The sequence below is a fragment of the Mercenaria mercenaria genome, chromosome 17 (genome assembly GCF_021730395.1).
Source record: "Mercenaria mercenaria strain notata chromosome 17, MADL_Memer_1, whole genome shotgun sequence".
Taxonomy (NCBI): domain Eukaryota; kingdom Metazoa; phylum Mollusca; class Bivalvia; order Venerida; family Veneridae; genus Mercenaria; species Mercenaria mercenaria.
Window position 1 is genome coordinate 16439607 of NC_069377.1, and position 16704 is coordinate 16456310.

Sequence of the window (16704 nt, forward strand, 5' to 3'; positions counted from 1 at the left end):
CCCTTTTACCGGCAAAGCTCTGATTTAGAAAAGTCGAGCATGATGTCTTATGTACAGCTTTTTTCTAACTTTAACCTTTCATAATATATTAAATTTGTTGAAACAAAGTCTCAATTAAAGTCTGAAATGGAGATTAACGTGCATTAACATTAGTCTACTAAATGATTGAAAATTTGAAAATCAAAACTGTCCTGAAAACAACTCGTAATGTAAATTCCTTACACCACCAACTTTCGTATGCAAATGCTGATCATTTGGACAGGAAAAGACAGAAAACAGATAAGTGACATGCATCAATAAGTATTTACCCTTAGATTGATGTTATCAAACAAATTAGTATGTTTTTCTTCGTCCAGTTTTCAATGAAATAAATCGATTTTTGTAGTATGCATTTGGTAAACATTTGAAGAAAATGGCGTAACTGCATAAAGGGGAAATAACTTTAATGCAACTAAATATAAGTATTATGGTTTATTATAGACGATGTGTGCGTAGTATGTATTTATTTTGATTAAAATCCATTTGAGAACAATCTGGGACTGGAAGTATAAGCATTTATACACTTTAACGTCCGTAAAAAGTGGTGCACCAAAAAATTTTGGATTGATTTTTTTCAATGGGGCGAGCGCAAGCCAAAAACAAAAAAATATTTTTTTTTGTTTCTGAAAATATACGAGCGGCAAATCCGATGAACAACTTTTTAATTTGTTGAGGCCTTAAGAAAAAAATATAAGAGAAGAACCATGTTTTAATATACATGTCTCTAAAAACGCAAAGAAGTTATACCATTGCAGAGTATAAAGTCATGATGGCGTAGTGTGAATTACTTCACGCGACTTATAACAGCTTCTTAGTGTTGCGATACAATTAAACATGTTCCCCCACGTGTTATTTCGATTCTAGTATGCCTTTTATGTAATTAGATCCATAAAGAAGAAATTCATGGTGCATGTCTCTACACAGAATAACTTAGGAAAGCGTTTAGTGTTTACCGGAGACATGAGATAACATTTTGTGTCAAGAAAATAGACGAATTCTCTGCTGCAAAAGGTTTTAAGTATAGGTAAGAGGTTTTGATAACCGGACGAAGCCCAGTTATCAAAATGTCTTACTTACTTATTGGCAAACATGTGGGGGTAAAGAAATCTGACCTTCCTAAAACCATGAAACTGCTGTTGTCAACAAATTTGTGTTAGCTAGCTCTTGAAGTGAAATGTTTAATTAAATATTATCACACTATGTGTAGGAAGTTGGCTAGACAATCGATAATCGACATTCGCCGTTTATATAGGAAAAACCAATGTAGAGCTAGCATTCAGCTCGACATTCGTTTCTAATGTCAGGCTGGAATGTTTAGCCCGCTAGACATTCAGCTCGACATTCGTCATTTATATAAGGAAATCGAATGTCGAGCTGAATGTCGAGCTAGCTAAACATTCCAGCGAATGTCGAGCTGTATGTCTAGCTGGTTAAACATTCCAGGACGACATTGTTTTCCGCTATATAAAAACGAATGTCGAGCTGAATGCTAGCTCGACATTGGTTTTTCCTATGTAAACGGCGAATGTCGACTGTCGATTGTCCATTGTTGAACATTCCAGCTCGACATTCGATTTCCCTATATATGAGTGAATGTCGAGCTGCGTGTCTAGCTGGCTAAACATTCCAGGTCGACATTGGTTTTCGCTATATAAAAACGAATGTCGAGCTGAATGTCGAGCTGGCTAAACATTCCAGCTCGACATTCGATTTCCCTATATAAATGGCGAATGTCGACCTGTATGTCTAGCTGGCTACACCTTCCAGGTCGATATTGGTTTACGCTATATAAAACCGAATGTCGAGCTGGAATGTCTAGCTGGCTAAACATTCCAGCTCGACATTCGATTTCCCTATATAAATGGCGAATGTCGAGCTGTATGTCTGGCTGGCTACACATTCCAGGTCGACATTGGTTTTCGCTATATAAAAACGAATATCGAGCTGAATGTTTAGCTGGCTGAACATTCCAGCTCGCCATTGATTTTTCCTATAAACGGCGAATGTCGATCGTCTAGCCAACTTCCTACACATTTTCACACTTCATTGTATCAGTATATGTCGTTGCATTCCTGTAAAGTACACCACAATAAATGAGTCTGATAAATAAATTGCCTTTAACACCTGATTGTGGTCTTATCATGACTTTCCCAATTAAACCTAGTTAAATCAGTTAAAAAATTACTTTAATAATAAGAACCGAGTTCTTACTGAATTGCATGAAGAACGCGTCATTAAGAAGCAGTTTGCCAAAAAGGTACATTGCCCTGTAGAAAACAGTTTTATTAGTGGAGCGGTGACGACTCGTAGGAAGGTAGAAAAATGCATTTTATGGTGATAAACATTGAACCATGGTAATCATGAGTTGTACTGATTAATTGTGTGTGATATTTCAGCGTCATAATGACGTTCGGCCGCTTTCAAGGTAGTGATGTTGCCTAGGAGGCGACAAATAAATATCGTGCATATTTTGAAATCAGTAATTCAGATATTCACATTCAATATGTTCATATCCGTTACATTTTCAAATTTTAGCAAAATGGGACCAGAAATAAAGAAAATAGAGTACTTTTCAGGGGTGGGGGGGGGGGGGGGGGGGGGGCTGTTTACTGAATACTGTTTAAACACCTACGTAAAGTTTTATTTGAACAGTTTTCGAATTTGTTACCCATGTAGGCCCACAAGAAGCTGCCAATTTAAAGATGTCGTTTAATGCCGATAGTTTACGCGTTTGTCTTCTCTGTAACACTAATATTTTAGCAGTTGGGTGCCATTATCTTTTTTAAGTTATCAAGAAAAATATCGTTCTCTATTACTACTACACACAATATAATACTAACGCCTCGGTCGATATTTATTTTATTACACCGATAACATATAAGGGTCAACATTTACTGCAAGAAATCTACATAATGACTTAAATGATTATAGAAATAATCATTAAAAGTAGATTATTTACACCCAATAAAATAAAGAGAGTAGAGTCTTTACTGGGAAGCACTCCAAATGTGTATCAAAGCAAAAAGTTTTCAAGCAGTATGATTTTTTTCAATGTTGGGCGGTTAAACACCCCCCAATTTTAAAACCGCCCCGGTCAATACTTCGATCCTGAAGTGGTCAATACCGTCAATACTGGTCGATTGGTCAACACTGGTCAGTTATTTTGTAGAGTTTGTGAACATTTAAATAATGTCTGTTTAAGAGCATTTGGGGCTTGATTAACTTTAAGGTGAATGCAAGCATTCTTATCTGGTTAAAGCAGCCTAATCAATACTGTTTCAGAAATATTTAAGTAATAAGAGAGACAAAGTGTATCAAAACATTAAATAAGTATAATTCTAAGCAAAAAGGGGCATGTAATTCATGAATTATTGGTGCAAAAGTGATGCACCTTGTGTCATATGATGTGTGATGTGTAAAAACTACTTTAATTAAGTTTAAATCAAATCCAATTAGTAATAACTGAGATAGAGTGAAAGTGCACCAAAACATTAACCTGAAATATTCTAAGTAAAAAAGAGGATAATTCATGAAATATTGGTGCAAGAGTTATGTCCCTTGTGCTATATGATGTGGGTGATGATGAGGAGTAAGTTTTTTTAGTTTGAAACAAATCCAGCAAGTAATTATAGAGAAAGTGCATCAAACCTTTAACCAAGGTGCGGACGCGAAAAGACGCCGACGCCGATGTCGACGCCGGGTCGAGTAGGACAGCTGTCTATACTTCGTAGTCGAGCTAAACAAGAGCTGTCAGTGGACAGCGCGCTCGACTATTCTCAGTGCTTGATAGTATAATATAAGCAATGTGTAAAACTTTAACATTACAATAAGCATATTATAAGTCGAAAAGGGGCCATAATTCAGTCAAAATGATTGATAGAGTTGCCTCCTCCTTTCTACAGACTGGGGTCATGATGGTAAACAAGTATACAAATTATGAAAGCAATATCTCAATGGACTTTGAAAATATTTGGGGTGGTACACAAACTTTAACATTTATTCTAAGTCGAAAAGGGGCCATAATTCAGTCAAAATGACCGATAGAGTTGCCTTCTCCTTTTTACAGACTGGGGTCATGATGGTAACCAAGTATGCAAAATAAGAAAGCAATATCTCAATGGACTTTGAAAATATTTGGGGTGGTACGCAAACTTTAACATTTATTTTAAGTCGAAAAGGGGCCATAATTCTGTCAAAATGCTTGATAGAGTTGCCTCCTCCTTTTTATAGACTGGGGTCGTGATGGTAAACAAGTATGCAAAATATCAAAGCAATATCTCAATGGACTTTGAAAATATTTGGGGTGGTACGCAAACTTTAACATTTATCCTAAGCCGGAAAGGGGCCATAATTCAGTCAAAATGCTTGATAGAATTGCCTCCTCCATTTTACAGACTGGGGTCACGATGGTAAACAAGTATGCAAACTATCAAAGCTATATGTCAATGGACTTTGAAAATATTTGGGGTGGTACATACGTAAACTTTAACATTTGTGTGACGCTCACGCTCACGCCGACGCCGGGGCGAGTAGGATAGCTGCCCTATTCTTCTGATAGTCGAGCTAAAATGGATCTATTGCTTGAAATGTCTTCCTGTTTTGTCTTCACCTGTTCTGTTTGGTATAATAATTATCTTGGTTTCTTGACAAGGGTCATCTTGAATGTCAATTGAAGACATTAACTTATTCTTGTTATCAGGGGCAGTGTATGGAAACTTGAATAGGTCTGTTATACCTTTTAATGTACTTATTTAAGTTAAATGATGGCCTAAAACGGAAGACTGATTTTATTGGCAAACTGCTTCTTAATGATGCGTTCTTCATGATTCCCCAAAAATCCAGTAAGAACCCGGTTCTTATTTCGTAATTTAACAGACAGGTTTAATTGGGAAGGTCATGATAAGACCACAATCAAGTATAGGTAAGAGGTTTTGATTTTCAAAATGTAAAAAAAAACAACAACAAGTAATATAGTCTTAAACATAAAAGAACCCCTTTTATACCAGCTACTAAATACCGAAACATATCCCCGGACTAAATACCGAAACATATCCCCGGAAGCTTGATATTTATTAACCTACATGTTGAAATACGCACTAACCCTAAGGGGTTCTACTTTAAGGGAAAGTAAATTATCTTTACAAAATTACAATAATATTTAAAGTACAAGTTCAAAACTGAGCGATATTAATCGATTGGAAATACCATACAGTTTATCATACCCTTCAGTTTTGTTACGAGGTTATAAAGCGTATATAAACAATCTACCTTCACCTTGACGGTATTCACGTTCACATTCCAGTTTTTGAACTCCTGTATAGATATTTATACGGTGGCACAGAAGTGACATGCACTACTCTTTTTTTCAATTGCACTTCTCTTTTTTTTTTATGTCGTTATGCATGCGCTCATACCAAACCTTTTTCTATACCGTAGAATTTGAGTAAATCACGATTTTTTTTCAAAACATAAAGATTAAAAAAAGAAGAATAATCATGTGCTTAATACTTGAAAAATTGTACTTTTCATTGTGCGAGTCAAGAGAAAATCACAATTTTGATGACATTTTCTCGTACAGAAAAAAAAATCTACAAGGAATATTTTAATGGACTTGCTGTTTTTCTTATGGTGAAATAAAATATACGCAAGTGTGCTTATTTTTGAGATACTAGTACTTGCTTATGATTCTAGAGATCCGCTAATTTCAGTCTGAATTTCTGAATCTTTTATTTTTTGTTGTATCGATTTTGGTCATTTATTGGCAAACTGCCTCTTAATGGTGCATTCTTCATGATTCCCCAAAAATTCAGTAAGAACCCGGTTCTTATTTCGTAATTTTTAACTGACAGGTTTAATTGGAAAGGTCATGATAAGACCACAATGAAGTGATAAAGGCAATTTATTTATCAGACTCATTTATTGTGGTGTACTTTACAGGAATGCAGTGACATACTGATATTATGTATAGGTAAGAGGTTCTGATAACCGGGCGAAGCCCGGTTATCAGAACTTCTTACCTACTTATTGGCAAATATGTTGGGGTGAAAAAATCTGACCTTCCTAATTAACCATGAAATTACTGTTGTCAAACAAATTTGTATCTTCAGAGGTAAGCTGAGTGTGAATTACTTCATTTATTTTGTCTTGTAATTTCTGGAGCCAAAACAGATGTGAATGTCTAGCAAAATGGTGGACCATTTTCAGTTTATTTCAAAGGATTATGTTGAGAAGGAATTAAATGTTTAATTAAATATTTTCACACTTCATGATATCAGTATATCACTGCATTCCTGTAAAGTACACCACAATAAATGAGTCTGATAAATAAATTGCCTTTGTCACCGGACTGTGGTCTTATCATGACCTTCCCAATTAAACCTGTCAGTTAAAAATTACAAAATAAGAATCAGGTTCTTACTGAATTTTTGGGGAATCATGAAGAATGCACCATTAAGAGGCAGTTTGCCAATAAGAAGTGTGAAAATATTTAATTAAACATTTAATTCTTTGCTAAACTTATTGGCAAACTGCCTCTTAATGGTGCATTCTTCATGATTCCCCAAAAATTCAGTAAGAACCCGGTTCTTATTTCGTAATTTTTAACTGACAGGTTTAATTGGGAAGGTCATGATAAGACCACAATCAGGTGATAAAGGTAATTTATTTATCAGACTCATTTATTGCGGTGTACTTTACAGGAATGCAGTGACATACTGATATTATGAAGTGTGAAAATATTTAATTAAACATTTAATTCTTTGCTAAACATAATCCTTTGAAACAAACTGAAAACGGTCCACCATTTTGCTAGGCATTCACATCTGTTTTGTCACCAAAAACTACAGACAAAATAAATGACACAATTCGCACTCGGCTTACCTCTGAAGACAGAAATGTGTTTGACAACAGCAATTTCATGGTTAATTAGGAAGGTCAGATTTCTTCACCCCCACATATTTGTCAATAAGTAGGTAAGAAGTTCTGATAACCGGGCTCAGAACCTCTTACCTATACATATTTAGTTTGATCTTAAGAAAGGCAGATTTATCAATTAACACAAATGCTGCCATTTATTCGTAGTCTGATTTTTGCTTCAGTCTATAGGGTCCGGGTTTTATTCTTTGTTGTCTGGATAAATGACTTTACGCCATCAGATCTGGGTTTTCAAACCGTTTTCGTTTTGCAGAATACGGAGTTGTAAGTTGAGATGGTTTTGCGGAATACCGAGTTGTAAGTTGAGATCGTTTTGCAGGATACCGAGTTGTAAATTGAGATGGTTTTGCAGGATACTGAGTTCTACGTTGAGATGGTTTTGCAAGATACTGAGTTGTAAGCTGAGATGGTTTTGCAGGATACTAAGTTGTAAGTTGAGATGGTTTTGCAGGATACTGAGTTGTAAGTTAATGGTGTAGCAGGATACTGAGTTGTAAGTTGAGATGGTTTTGCAGGATACTAAGTTGTAAGTTGAGATGGTTTTGCAGGATACTGAGTTGTAAGTTAATGGTGTAGCAGGATACTGAGTTGTAAGTTGAGATGGTTTTGCAGGATACTGAGTTGTAAGTTAATGGTGTAGTAGGATACTGAGTTGTAAGTTGAGATGGTTTTGCAGGATACCGAGTTGTAAGTTAATGGTGTAGCAGGATACTGAGTTGTAAGTTGAGATGGTTTTGCAGGATACTGAGTTGTAAGTTGAGATGATGTAGCAGGATACCGAGGTGTAAGTTAATGGTGTAGCAGGATACTGAGTTGTAAGTTGAGATGGTTTTGCAGGATACTGAGTTGTAAGTTAATGGTGTAGCAGGATACCGAGTTGTAAGTTAATGGTGTAGCAGGATACTGAGTTGTAAGTTAATGGTGTAGCAGGATACGGAGTTGTAAGTTAATGGTGTAGCAGGATACTGAGTTGTAAGTTGAGATGGTTTTGCAGGATACTGAGTTGTAAGTTAATGGTGTAGCAGGATACTGAGTTGTAAGTTGAGATGGTTTTGCAGGATACTGAGTTGTAAGTTAATGGTGTAGCAGGATACTGAGTTGTAAGTTGTGATAGTTTTGCAGGATACCGAGTTGTAAGTTGAGATGGTTTTGCAGGAAACCGAGTTGTAAGTTAATGATGTAGCAGGATACTGAGTTGTAAGTTGAAATGGTTTTGCAGGATACTGAGTTGTAAGTTGAGATGGTTTTGCAGGATACTGAGTTGTAAGTTAATGGTGTAGCAGGATACGGAGTTGTAAGTTAATGGTGTAGCAGGGTACTGAGTTGTAAGTTAATGGTGTAGCAGGATACTGAGTTGTAAGTTAATGGTGTAGCAGGATACTGAGTTGTAAGTTGAGATGGTTTGGCAGGATACTGAGTTGTAAGTTAATGGTTTAGCAGGATACGAGTTGTAAGTTAATGGTGTAGCAGGATACTGTGTTGTAAGTTAATGGTGTTTGCAGGATACGAGTTGTAAGTTAATGGTGTAGCAGGATACGAGTTGTAAGTTTATAGTTTTGCAGGATCGAGTTGTAAGTTAATGGTTTGCAGGATACCGAGTTGTAAGTTAATGGTGTAGCAGGATACTGAGTTGTAAGTTAATGGTTGTGCAGGTACCGAGTTGTAAGTTGAGATGGTTTTGCAGGATACTGAGTTGTAAGTTGATGGTGTAGCAGGATACCGAGTTGTAAGTTAATGGTGTAGCAGGATACTGAGTTGTAAGTTAATGGTGTAGCAGGATACCGAGTTGTAAGTTAATGGTGTAGCAGGATACTGAGTTGTAAGTTGAGATGGTTTTGGCGGATACTGAGTTGTAAGTTAATGGTTGTTGCAGGATACGAGTTGTAAGTTATGGTGTAGCAGGATACTGAGTTGTAAGTTATGGTGTAGCAGGATACTGAGTTGTAAGTTATGGTGTAGCAGGATACCGAGTTGTAAGTTGAGATGGTTTTGCAGGATATCCGAGTTGTAAGTTGAATGGTGTAGCAGGATACTGAGTTGTAAGTTAATGGTGTAGCAGGATACTGAGTTGTAAGTTAATGGTGTAGCAGGTACGAGTTGTAAGTTGATGGTGTAGCAGGATACTGAGTTGTAAGTTGATGGTGTAGCAGGATACGAGTTGTAAGTTGATGGTGTAGCAGGATACCGAGTTGTAAGTTGAATGGTTTGCAGGATACTGAGTTGTAAGTTGAGATGGTTTTGCAGGATACTGAGTTGTAAGTTATGGTGTAGCAGGATACTGAGTTGTAAGTTCATGGTTGTGCAGGATACTGAGTTGTAAGTTAATGGTTGTTGCAGGATACTGAGTTGTAAGTTATGGTGTAGCAGGATACTGAGTTGTAAGTTGAGATGGTTTTGCTGGATACTGAGTTGTAAGTTAATGGTTTTGCAGGATTCTGAGTTGTAAGTTAATGGTGTAGCAGGATACCGAGTTGTAAGTTAATGGTGTAGCAGGATACTGAGTTGTAAGTTAATGGTGTAGCAGGGTACCGAGTTGTAAGTTGAGATGGTTTTGCAGGATACTGAGTTGTAAGTTGATGGTGTAGCAGGATACCGAGTTGTAAGTTAATGGTGTAGCAGGATACTGAGTTGTAAGTTGAGATGGTTTTGCAGGATACTGAGTTGTAAGTTGATGGTGTAGCAGGATACTGAGTTGTAAGTTCATGGTGTAGCAGGATACTGAGTTGTAAGTTGATGGTGTAGCAGGATACTGAGTTGTAAGTTGATGGTGTAGCAGGATACTGAGTTGTAAGTTTAGATGGTGTAGCAGGATACTGAGTTGTAAGTTGAGATGGTTTTGCAGGATACCGAGTTGTAAGTTGAGATGGTGTAGCAGGATACTGAGTTGTAAGTTCTGGTGTTGCAGGATACTGAGTTGTAAGTTGATGGTGTAGCAGGATACGAGTTGTAAGTTGGATGGTTGTTGCAGGATACCGAGTTGTAAGTTGATGGTGTAGCAGGATACTGAGTTGTAAGTTGATGGTTGTAGCAGGATACTGAGTTGTAAGTTGATGGTGTAGCAGGATACGAGTTGTAAGTTGAGATGGTTTTGCAGGATACGAGTTGTAAGTTGGATGGTTTTGCAGGATACTGAGTTGTAAGTTCATGGTGTAGCAGGATACTGAGTTGTAAGTTGATGGTGTAGCAGGATACTGAGTTGTAAGTTGATGGTGTAGCAGGATACCGAGTTGTAAGTTGAGATGGTTTTGCAGGATACGAGTTGTAAGTTGAGATGGTGTAGCAGGATACTGAGTTGTAAGTTAATGGTGTAGCAGGATACTGAGTTGTAAGTTAATGGTGTGCAGGATACGAGTTGTAAGTTCATGGTGTAGCAGGATACTGAGTTGTAAGTTGATGGTGTAGCAGGATACTGAGTTGTAAGTTGATGGTGTAGCAGGATACGAGTTGTAAGTTGAGATGGTTTTGCAGGATACTGAGTTGTAAGTTGAGATGGTTTTGCAGGATACTGAGTTGTAAGTTGATGGTGTAGCAGGATACTGAGTTGTAAGTTCATGGTTTAGCAGGATACGAGTTGTAAGTTAATGGTTTAGCAGGATACTGAGTTGTAAGTTATGTGTGCAGGATACTGAGTTGTAAGTTGAGATGGTTTTGTGGATTCAGTATGATATGATTAATTGTGATAGCAGGAACCGAGTTGTAAGGTTATGTGTTTTACCAGGTACTGATTGTAAGTTAATGGTGTAGCAGGTACGAGTTTGTTGAGATGTTTTGCAGGATTATGGAGTTGTAAGTTGATGGTGTAAGCAGAATACCGAGTTGTAAGTTATATGTGAGCATTACTGATTGTATAGTTAATGGTATAGTGAGGATTACCGAGTTGTAGTTCAAATTGTGTGACGAATGGATACTGAGTTGTATAGTTGGTGGTTTTGCTGATACTGAGTTGTAAGTTAATTGGTGTTTGCAGGATCTGAGTTGTAAGTTCATCGGTGTAGCAGGATACTGAGTTGTAAGTTGAGTTGTAGCAGGATACGAGTTGCAGATTGGACTGTACAGCCCGTACCGGTTGTAACGTTGAGATGTTTTGCAGGACCGAGTTGTAAAGTTGAAAATGGTGTAGCTGAGATTACTGAGTTTAAGTTAATGGTGTTAGGAATACTGAGTGTATTAATGTGTAGCATGATTACGAGTGTAAGTTCTTGGGGTTTAGCGAGGATAACTGATTTGTAAGTTGATGTTTTAGCGGTACTGAGTTTTATATTGATGTGAGAGGATACCGATTGTAAGTTAGATTTTTGCAGGATACATTGTGAATGTTGAGATGTTTTGCAGATACTGAGTTGTAATTGATGTGGTAGTAGAGGATACTGAGTTGTAAGTATGGTGTAGCGGATTTCTTAGTTGTTAAGTTAATGTTGTACAGGATACCATTGTACAGTTTAATGGTGTAGCAGGATACTAGTTGTAAGTTGAGTGGTTTTGCTGGATTACTATGTTGTAGTTATATGGTTTCTAGATTCTGGTTGTAATGTTAATGTTGTAGCGGATACCGTGTTTGTTAATTATCATTTAGTACAGGATTTAAGTTTGTAATTAGGTGTAGCGGGTACCAGATGTTGTAAGTTTGAGATGGTTTGCAGGATACTGAGTTTTATATTATGTATGTTAGAAAGATACGAGTTGTAAGTTAATGGTGTAGCAGGATACTGAGTTGTAAGTTGAGATGGTTTTGCAGGATACTGAGTTGTAAGTTGATGGTGTAGCAGGATACTGAGTTGTAAGTTCATGGTGTAGCAGGATACTGAGTTGTAAGTTGATGGTGTAGCAGGATACTGAGTTGTAAGTTGATGGTGTAGCAGGATACTGAGTTGTAAGTTGATGGTGTAGCAGGATACCGAGTTGTAAGTTGAGATGGTTTTGCAGGATACCGAGTTGTAAGTTGAGATGGTGTAGCAGGATACTGAGTTGTAAGTTCATGGTGTAGCAGGATACTGAGTTGTAAGTTGATGGTGTAGCAGGATACTGAGTTGTAAGTTGATGGTGTAGCAGGATACCGAGTTGTAAGTTGATGGTGTAGCAGGATACTGAGTTGTAAGTTGATGGTGTAGCAGGATACTGAGTTGTAAGTTGATGGTGTAGCAGGATACCGAGTTGTAAGTTGAGATGGTTTTGCAGGATACCGAGTTGTAAGTTGAGATGGTTTTGCAGGATACTGAGTTGTAAGTTCATGGTGTAGCAGGATACTGAGTTGTAAGTTGATGGTGTAGCAGGATACTGAGTTGTAAGTTGATGGTGTAGCAGGATACCGAGTTGTAAGTTGAGATGGTTTTGCAGGATACCGAGTTGTAAGTTGAGATGGTGTAGCAGGATACTGAGTTGTAAGTTAATGGTGTAGCAGGATACTGAGTTGTAAGTTAATGGTGTAGCAGGATACCGAGTTGTAAGTTCATGGTGTAGCAGGATACTGAGTTGTAAGTTGATGGTGTAGCAGGATACTGAGTTGTAAGTTGATGGTGTAGCAGGATACCGAGTTGTAAGTTGAGATGGTTTTGCAGGATACTGAGTTGTAAGTTGAGATGGTTTTGCAGGATACTGAGTTGTAAGTTGATGGTGTAGCAGGATACTGAGTTGTAAGTTCATGGTGTAGCAGGATACTGAGTTGTAAGTTAATGGTGTAGCAGGATACTGAGTTGTAAGTTGAGATGGTTTTGCTGGATACTGAGTTGTAAGTTAATGGTTTTGCAGGATACTGAGTTGTAAATTGATGGTGTAGCAGGATACGGAGTTGTAAGTTGAGATGGTTTTGCAGGATACTGAGTTGTAAGTTAATGGTGTAGCAGGATACCGAGTTGTAAGTTAATGGTGTAGCAGGATACTGAGTTGTAAGTTGAGATGGTTTTGCTGGATACTGAGTTGTAAGTTAATGGTTTTGCAGGATACTGAGTTGTAAATTGATGGTGTAGCAGGATACGGAGTTGTAAGTTGAGATGGTTTTGCAGGATACTGAGTTGTAAGTTAATGGTGTAGCAGGATACTGAGTTGTAAGTTGAGATGGTTTTGCAGGATACTGAGTTGTAAGTTGATGGTGTAGCAGGATACTGAGTTGTAAGTTCATGGTGTAGCAGGATACTGAGTTGTAAGTTGATGGTGTAGCAGGATACTGAGTTGTAAGTTGATGGTGTAGCAGGATACCGAGTTGTAAGTTGAGATGGTTTTGCAGGATACTGAGTTGTAAGTTAATGATGTAGCAGGATACTGAGTTGTAAGTTAATGGTGTAGCAGGATACCGAGTTGTAAGTTAATGGTGTAGCAGGATACCGAGTTGTAAGTTAATGGTGTAGCAGGGTACCGAGTTGTAAGTTAATGGTGTAGCAGGATACTGAGTTGTAAGTTAATGGTGTAGCAGGATACCGAGTTGTAAGTTAATGGTGTAGCAGGATACTGAGTTGTAAGTTGAGATGGTTTTGCTGGATACTGAGTTGTAAGTTGAGATGGTGTAGCAGGATACCGAGTTGTAAGTTGAGATGGTTTTGCAGGATACGGAGTTGTAAGTTGAGATGGTGTAGCAGGATACTGAGTTGTAAGTTAATGGTTTTGCAGGATACTGAGTTGTAAGTTGAGATGGTGTAGCAGGATACTGAGTTGTAAGTTAATGGTGTAGCAGGATACTGAGTTGTAAGTTGAGATGGTTTTGCAGGATACCGAGTTGTAAGTTGAGATGGTTTTGCAGGATACGGAGTTGTAAGTTGATATTGCTTTGCAGGATACTGAGTTGTAAGCAGAGGTGGTTTTGCAGGATACAGGGGCAAAAAATTTCAAAATGATAAATGAAATATATTTTAGTGTATATGGCTCATGGACCCATACTGTATTCTAGGTACGTTGCTGCCATCTGTGGTTTATACTACAGTTATGAATAATGATTCTATAAATAAATAAATAATTCTTGTGATTTATTAGGTATTGCATTGCCGTCGTTTCCGATAAAGGTTAAAGGCACCCAAGAAGGAATTAACTATAATACTTACAAAGTTTGTTTGTCATATATTATGGACTATTTACATGACTTTTTATATAAATTACTGGTCCATAGTGTGAGCTATTTACCGGTCTATAGTTCAACACTAAATTTTGCTGAACTGAAATGTCGAAACTCGACGAAAAAAGAACAAAAATTTGTTTCTTGTGTCAGGTATTTAAACACTTACTGAATTACATGCCAGACTTCGGACCTCAGAAACCTGCCAGACTTCGGACCTCAGTAACATGCCAGACTTCGGACCTCAGTAACCTGCCAGACTTCGGACCTCGGACCTCAGTAACCTGCCAGACTTCGGACCTCAGTAACCTGCCAGACTTCGGACCTCAGTAACCTGCCAGACTTCGGACCTCAGAAACCTGCCAGACTTCGGACCTCAGTAACATGCCAGACTTCGGACCTCAGTAACCTGCCAGACTTCGGACCTCAGTAACCTGCTAGCAATTTATTAAGTGTATGAAGTTATTATCCTTTTTAATCTGTGGTGTTTGGAAATACTTGGTGTTTGAACTTATAATCAACTTATTAACAGGTGCGTAATTTTTGGCGGAAAGGACATTTTAAATGACCGAGATCAAATGACCACTGAACTTTTCAAAGGATTATGTTTATACCTTCGACGATTTTATAATTAATACTGCAGAAAATGAGTTATCCGAAATCTATATCTATCAATTTCATAGATCAAAACACAACAATTCTGAATTTTACAGAAATAAGAAATATACTTAATCAAATACTTAAGTTCGTTATATCGTGCGTAAATAGAAATATCATATTTGCGTGACTGAAATAAGAACTGTAGGGAAATACTACTATCCATAGTTGGTTTACCTATAAATACGTTGTTACAGAATAAAAGCAACACTTAAGCAATAGCACGATTTTAAAATAACAGACTTAAGTAATTACTTAAGCTTTTTCGTAAAACAGGGGCCTGATTATTATTATTACTATTGTTGTTGTTATCACTATTATCATTATTATTATTTATAATGGTACTGGAATAAATTTGTTAGAATTTTACCGTTAGTAGTACACTCGTTGTTCTTGTTATTATTATCATTATAATTACAATTTTTAAAAGATATTCTAATCTAGGTACTTTGATTACGATATCATTATTGCTACTAAGTTTGATCGACCGCCGTGCCCTAAAACTGGGACAGACACATATTTACATATTTATAGAATCACACTGATTAAGAAATGAGAGAGGAAATAAAACTGTTTTAGCAAGAAAAAATAAATGATAACAAAATACGTTACTTACAGGTCTTTTCATGTATCCGCTGTGCGATCCCAACGGGTTTCAAATATACTATGTTTACGTTACGAGAAGTCGGTTAAACAGCTAGGCTAAAATCCAGGCCAACACAAGTACACTGTCCTCTTTATCTACCTTTTACCTGCGCTCACCTTGTCATATATATCGTCCTTTATCGAATTTTACGGCGGTTTTAGCTTTATACGCACTATATAAACCGCTAATTGTATCAGAAATATCCGCCAATCAGAACTTCTGTTTTAGATTATTATGAACAGGAACTTGATATTTAATCAGAAAATAAAGAACCAAATGCATTCAACATGAAAGTGCGACCATTTAACTCGTACGTATGCCTTACTATTTCATATAAATCATTATGTCTTATACAAATCACTATGGCTCATACAAATCACCATGTCTCATACAAATCACTATGGCTCATACAAATCACTATGACTCATACAAATCAATATGTCTCATACAAATCACTATGGCTCATACAAATCACTATGTCTCATACAAGTCACTATGTCTCATACAAATCACTATGTCTCACACAAGTCACTATGTCTCATACAAATCACTGTCATGTGTATGAGTTACTAAGTCACACAGAGGAGTTATGATTTAATAACTCGTTATTAATTCATTTTGTGTGAATTCATCCTTAAGGTAACTTGACATGAACAACCAAGATGGCGTCACGAAATTGGGGTTGGTCACATTATTTACTCGTATAGACGATATACTGCTACAAAGGTCTAAAATTGCATTTAAATCATTTAATACATACATATACAATTGACAAAATACATTTAATTTATAAAATTATAAAATCAAATGTTCTGGAACTCACCATGAAAACTAGTCAATTTTTGTGCACATTTTGCGGAAAAGTTATGTATCCAAACTGAAAAAAAATTATATCCTCATATCTTTGAATATGTCCTTTAGGTGCTCCACCTATAAACAAAAGAACTTATCAACTGAGTTTTATGCTATTTGCTCGGTAATTTCATTAGTAAATTATAAATTTCTATATTTCCACCCTAAAAAGTTGAAACCTGCCTGCAGTATGAGGGTCGTTAAAAAAATAGTACATGTAAGTTTACTTTGTCCGTATTTCTGAGACTTTACATCCTCACATATTAAGAGTTTTGAGTGATGTGTTCATTTCTTAGTAATTTTGCATTGTTTGTATTTTAATTTTATATAATGTTTACAATCTTTTCAATCTGTGTCCTAGTTCAAATATGTTTGCTACTGTTTGAATAACCCTCAATGTCAAATCTTCTCTGACTTGCATGGAAATCTCATGGAAAGTGTGGATCATAGGCCATACTAAATTAATGGATGTTTAATGTAATTGATAAAGTACATTTTCTTGAATTTCTGTTGCCCCCAAGACATATAGAGCCAGTTT

The 16704-nt window shown here is 36.8% G+C and overlaps 1 protein-coding gene across 5 annotated transcripts in view; it reads right to left on the minus strand.

Annotated features, from left to right (window-relative positions):
- The window catches only part of LOC123535638 (bile acid receptor-like), a 30974-nt gene extending 14999 nt beyond the window's left edge, over nt 1-15975 (minus strand). The window contains exons 1-3 of one of the 5 annotated variants that reach the window (XM_053529195.1): nt 15285-15975; nt 14312-14445; nt 14181-14254 (exon numbers count right to left, since the gene is read on the minus strand). The gene's annotated coding sequence lies outside the window, so the exon portion shown is untranslated. Of the gene's footprint in view, nt 1-14180; nt 14449-15284 lie in introns of all 5 variants that reach the window. The other 4 variants (XM_053529194.1, XM_045318370.2, XM_045318371.2 and 1 more) reach the window with 4 other exon arrangements.
- Nucleotides 15976-16704: the final 729 nt, after the last annotated feature.